The sequence below is a fragment of the Corvus brachyrhynchos genome, unplaced genomic scaffold (assembly GCF_000691975.1).
Source record: "Corvus brachyrhynchos isolate BGI_N302 unplaced genomic scaffold, ASM69197v1 scaffold255, whole genome shotgun sequence".
Classification (NCBI taxonomy): Eukaryota; Metazoa; Chordata; class Aves; order Passeriformes; family Corvidae; genus Corvus; species Corvus brachyrhynchos.
Genome location: NW_008238358.1, coordinates 4,271,635 through 4,277,048, shown reverse-complemented (window position 1 = coordinate 4,277,048; position 5,414 = coordinate 4,271,635). Strand labels below are relative to the sequence as shown.

The 5,414-nt window shown below is 39.3% G+C and overlaps 1 protein-coding gene across 1 annotated transcript in view; it reads left to right on the top strand.

Moving 5' to 3' along the window:
* AGPS (alkylglycerone phosphate synthase) overlaps positions 1 to 5,414 on the top strand; it is a 54,063-nt gene that overhangs the window by 981 nt on the left and 47,668 nt on the right. The window lies entirely within an intron of this gene.

Genomic DNA, 5,414 nt, shown 5'->3' with positions numbered 1-5,414 from the left:
CCGCGAGGCCGCGCGTGGGGTCTGGGGGAGCAGCGGGGCTCCGGCGGGGCGGGAAGGAGCGGCGGGGAGGAGGATGAGGCACGTCCCAGTCGCGGGGGAAGTGCTGAAGCCATTCATCGCTGTAGGGACTGGAGGAAACCAAAAGAAGGTGTCTTCAGCCTTTTACCTGTTTCTGTAGTAAGTGGGATGGTGTTAAAGTGGAAAGTCGTTCATGGTCACCTTAGGCACTTCTTTAGATGTGATGAAGAAGTTTTGGTTTTGTAAAATACTTTGAAGCTGCTCTAATGGGGAATGCAGCACGTGTAAAGAGCAAGGTCTGTGTCTAGTCTCTCGGTCCTCCCCTGTTCACAGAAACCTTCAGCTGACGTGAATGCTGGCAAAGTGTGCTCATACGTTAGGCTCTAACAAAAGTTTCTTAGAAATGAATAATTTTAGAGAGATGAACTACTTTTTCTGGTTTTTACTGTCTGTAGTAAGGTGTCTCAGGTCACACGACACCAAGGGAAGATGAACAGTCAAATTCTCTAATTCGAAGTTACTTCATTGGCTCTTGGATTTGTTTTTATTCTATAGTTTTTAAAAATGCTATGATTATGATACCATTATGTAGTTTCATGTAATTTATTATCATGAGGCCCCCTTTCTGCTGGGGTGGACTTGTGTTAGTTTTGTGACTTTCTTATACTGCTCCCCCTTTCTCAGACATGGATTTTCTATATGTGTGTTGGCTTGCTATCTTAGAGGAGCATTTTAAGGCTTAGGTTGTAGACAGCCTCCTGTTCTCTCTTGAGCTGTGGACGGGGACTAGTTTGTTTGTGCATGGGGGCACTCCAGAGGCAGACTGGGCAAGCAGTGAATAGAAGAGCTGTTCCTCCTTTGAGAAGAATCCATTCAGCCCATGCTTTGCACTCAACCTTTTCAAAAAGAGAGCAAGAAGCAGCCTCAATTCTCCTAACAGGCAATTTGTGGCCTATGGTCACAAGCTGAACTTGCCTGCTTTGGGAGGACTGGAATGTCATGCACATGTAGTCAGCTGTGAACAGCTTTGAAAGCTTTTAGTTCTCGTTGAGGGGAATTTGATGCTTGTGCAGGAGATGTATCAAACGGTGCTGCTCACTGGGACAAATGGGTTGTTCTGAAGTTGTTGCCTTCCATACTGAGTTTTGCTTTGGTTTGAATCTAGGAAGAAATCACTGTTTCTGGAAAAATATCAGCTTAGCTAGTTTTAAGGGATTTATTTTAAATGGATCGCTGTGTAATTCCTACAGCTAATTATTGCATCCATGAAGAGCAGGAGAAACAAACTTCAGTGCAGATGCATGTGACCTGCTTCTTTCTCTGTGGAAACAGAGGCTTAGGGAACTTAACATCTGTACTTCTACAGGTTATTGACGTTGCTGTCCCCTATTAGGATTTGCTGTAGGATCATAATGGTTTACTGTTTTTACTCTAAATAACTTGATCTGGACTCAAAAATTTTCTGTGGGGGTGTAAAGGAGTTGCTGGAAAGCTTATTCTGCACCAGAGGTACAACATTCTTGCTATACTTAGAGCCCAGCCTTTTTGTATGTGTAGAAACAAGAAAAACTTAAAGGCAGCTTTATCTCTGTCTTAAGGTTCTGTCTGAACATCTGAGATATGTTTGAAACATGCTTAAGATGCTGCATGTGAAAACTCTGATACTTCAGTATAGCTAGGATATGGGGATCTTGGTCGAGCTTGTGTTTGAGGATAATACCCAGGTTTTGGAGTGATGGCAGAGAAAGACAGTTCTGTTGCCTACACTGGTTTGGAGGGGGCAAGTGAGTCGTGTTCTAGTGACTCTCATCTAATCTGGAGCTGATTTTTATATATGAGACCGAGAAGGTTGATGGGAAAATCTAGTAAAAATAACTGACCTAGAGACAGTGCATGCCTTTTACCAGTAATATTAGGACGATACAAACCTGGATGCTATTTTCTTGTAGTCTGTTGAATCCTGAGTCAGCTCTTCTGCCTCTTTTGAACTATTATAATTTTTCCTAGCAAAGCCGTAGCCAAAGTACCTTAAGCAAAATTTTTGTTCTTTACACCTGTTGCATGTTTCCTGTAGTGTTTAAATAGTGGCAAAGCTATAGACACTGCTTTAGCAGATTTAGGTGCACTCTCCTGATGTTGCATTTCTTCTGCAAAGTAGATGGCTTTCTTTGATTAAAAACCCCTTTGTAGTACTTTAGATCTGTGATCACAGAAGTTTTTTTCTGGCTGCTTTTCTAACAGTCAGTAGACAGTGGCCTCTAGAAACATGGCTTTCTTGTTGATAGTTCAAAGACCAAACTGTTAAAGATCTTACCCAGACATTTCTCACCAGCGAGGGGAGGATGGAGAATATGTGGTATTGACTGAAAGTCTGTAGGTCTCATCCAACTCTTCTTGTGTCCAAATAAAAATGCCTCTGAAGACTGAGCAATGTATTTGCATATTGATGTGTTTAAGTATCGTAATACACTTTGTGCTTTTTCAAATTATAGCTATTGAGGTGGGAAAATTCCTCAAAAGACAAGCAACTATCTATTTGTCTGAGTATCCTGTTGAGGGAAATCTTAGGTACGGTAAGAGTAGAGAGATGTTATTTCTCAGTGGCATTCCCGGCTTGAATGTAATATTTTAATTGAGTGTTGCAGTGAAAGATGGGAATCATAGTTACACAATGTGTGTTGAAGCCTTAACATGATGATAGGCGTGCTGAAAAGGTTGATAAAACAATTGAACTAGAAAATAACTGTTCCTTGAAATTACATTTCCCATCTTTTTATGTTATGCTGTTGACTTTTGTTGACTGGTAAGCTCACTCTGCTGATGAGTTAAAAACTTACTTAATCTTCAGAATAACTGTATGTACATGAAGTATTCAACTTGTACTGCTTTGGAAGCAGTCAGGTGCTACAACTTTCTAGAATAGAGTTGTCCCAGAGTAACTGCTAGGTGTGCTAGAAAGTAAGAGTGCCTCAGAGGTGGAGCCTGCACTGATGCTGATCTCATCAAAATCACTTGTATATTATAACTTACTCAAATCAAACTTTAAACAATTTGGGTTTTGTTAAAAGGGATAATGATTTAGTTCAGCTAAATGTTGACTCAGTAGCTTGTAGGCTTAAAATTTATTCTGTCCTGGAGCAAAAGAAAGCAGGACAGGATCTCCTGATTATCCTGTCTCTCTGTGGAGAAGCTGCTTTCCTAGGGGATGAAGAGAGGCTTGTGCATATCTTTTAATTATTGTGGGCATACTGTTACATGGGGTAAACTAAGGGATGACTGTGTAGCCAGCTGACTGTGTGTCGAGTTCACAGGCAGGTTGTTCAGAGTAATGTGTTAATGTTAACCTTCTTCATATACACACTTGCAATTCTTGCTGTAGTTGCTGCTAACAGTTATGATTTTATTATGCAGCAGCATTAATTAACTCCTAAAGAATTGGTACTACTTGAATACAACAAGTGTCTTCAGAGAGGCTTTGTATCTTACCTGCAATACTCAGAGCGGTCTTTATAATAAAGACTTCATCCTTTAGAGAACAGTGCTTAAGCAACACTTCGTGCTAAACTGTATCCTGGTGTAGCTGACTTCTGAGTTTAAAGTGATGAAAACTTAGGGTGAAGAAGGAAAGAACCGGTGCCATTACACCAGTCTTAAGAAATCAGAAGAGTAAGAACCTGTTGCATTGAGGAAGGTGTGGCAGTTCACAGGCGGTTCTGTGATTGCATCAAAGCAATTAAATGTCAGTCAAAGTTAATACTTGAAGTAGAGGAACAGATAAAGAAGATTCTCTCATGGAAATATTAACATGAAAAAAGATGTCATAATCTGATGGTAAAAGTGACTTCATATGCAACAGCAATTCCTGTCTAACGTGTAGGTCCAAGTAGTTGCACGTCAGGAAGATGAAGTGTAGGAAATCTATCAGAATTTAAGTAATACAATATTTATTGTTAGATCATTTGATACCAAGTAAGCCAAACTGGATATATTCATTAGCTAAATTTTATTAGAAAAAGAACCTAGGTAAAAGTGTGAAGTATTTGATATGTGAAGCTTAATATAGATTATTATATGAAAGCAAGTAGCAGTTTATGGCAAAAACTGAAAGACTTTAGTAGTTCAGCTGCTTAATATCTACTGAGATCTGAACTGTTATGTACAAGAAAATGAATGTGTATATAGCTGTTTATTTAAACTTGATGTGTTTATTTAAACTGAATAGAATTAGAGTAATCTGATAATGCAATAGACTAAAGTAATTACTTGAACTAGAAGCTACTTGGAGCTGAAGTAAAGTAAGGAGATCAGTAGTGCAGCAGATTGCAGTCAACTAGACTTTCCTGAAGTGTTACTGTACCTCTTTGTAGAAAATAAATAATGTGGAGTATTAAAAATCAGTTGCAGGTTGAATGTGATGGACAAGCTTAATGCCTCTGTAGTGTTGTTATATCCAGAACTGGGTTGTTTTGTGCAAGTCTTTGGGGTAGGCCAGAAAGCTTCCTTGAGCAATTATCTCATATTTGCTACAGAGCATGCTAAAAGATTCTCTGTGGGATGGGTAAAACAGTGTTGTCCAGGAACTGAACTTACGTGCGCAGATAAATGGCAGACTGTTGATTCTGTCATTAAGTTATTTCTTTTAAGACAGCAAAGCAGGTTTCCTGGTTTTGCAAGCTTTCAGAAAATACTTCTCAAAGGATTGATGTCTTTGTGCTGTTTCATTTACTGCCTGGAAGTAGCCATGTGTGTGTGTTTTGTAGTAGAGCAGTCTCTTCAAAGATAAAAGTGAAACTGGTGTCAGCTGAAGTAGTAGGTGGAATAGAGAGAGCTTCTAGTAAAGTATTCTGTTGCATAAGAATCGTCATTTGGCCAAGTGTGTACTGAGAAGAATGATGATAATGTCTTGGCTTTCCTCGATCTTTAATTTGCCCTAATTGACTTTATTTACTATGGAAGAACACTAGAGAAACACTAATTTCCTTATTCCTTGGGGCTTTGTTTATTACAGTGTGGTGAAATGAAGAGTAATGAAATAGTCAAGGCTAAGAACGTGTGTAAGGAAAGTGAACACTTGTTTTATCAGAATAGTTTAAAGAAAAGCACTCTACTTATGGGTATCTAAACTCTTGATGTCTTATGCCTAAAATCTGGTTGTCTGCATTTGCTGCTTACTGTAGATTTAAACTGTAAATATGAGCCCGGGTTTGTGTTGTCATATCAGATATTCAGCAAACAGAATAGCGACTGATTCGGTGTATGGGCAGCTGCAGGGGCTTAGCTGAAAGTGTCGGCTACAGAACCTGAATGTGTCTAAGGTTATAAAACACATTATTTGACTTCAGACTTGAGAACAATTATATTAGGTTTCCTGCAGGGAAGGTCTTCCAAGAGGGAAA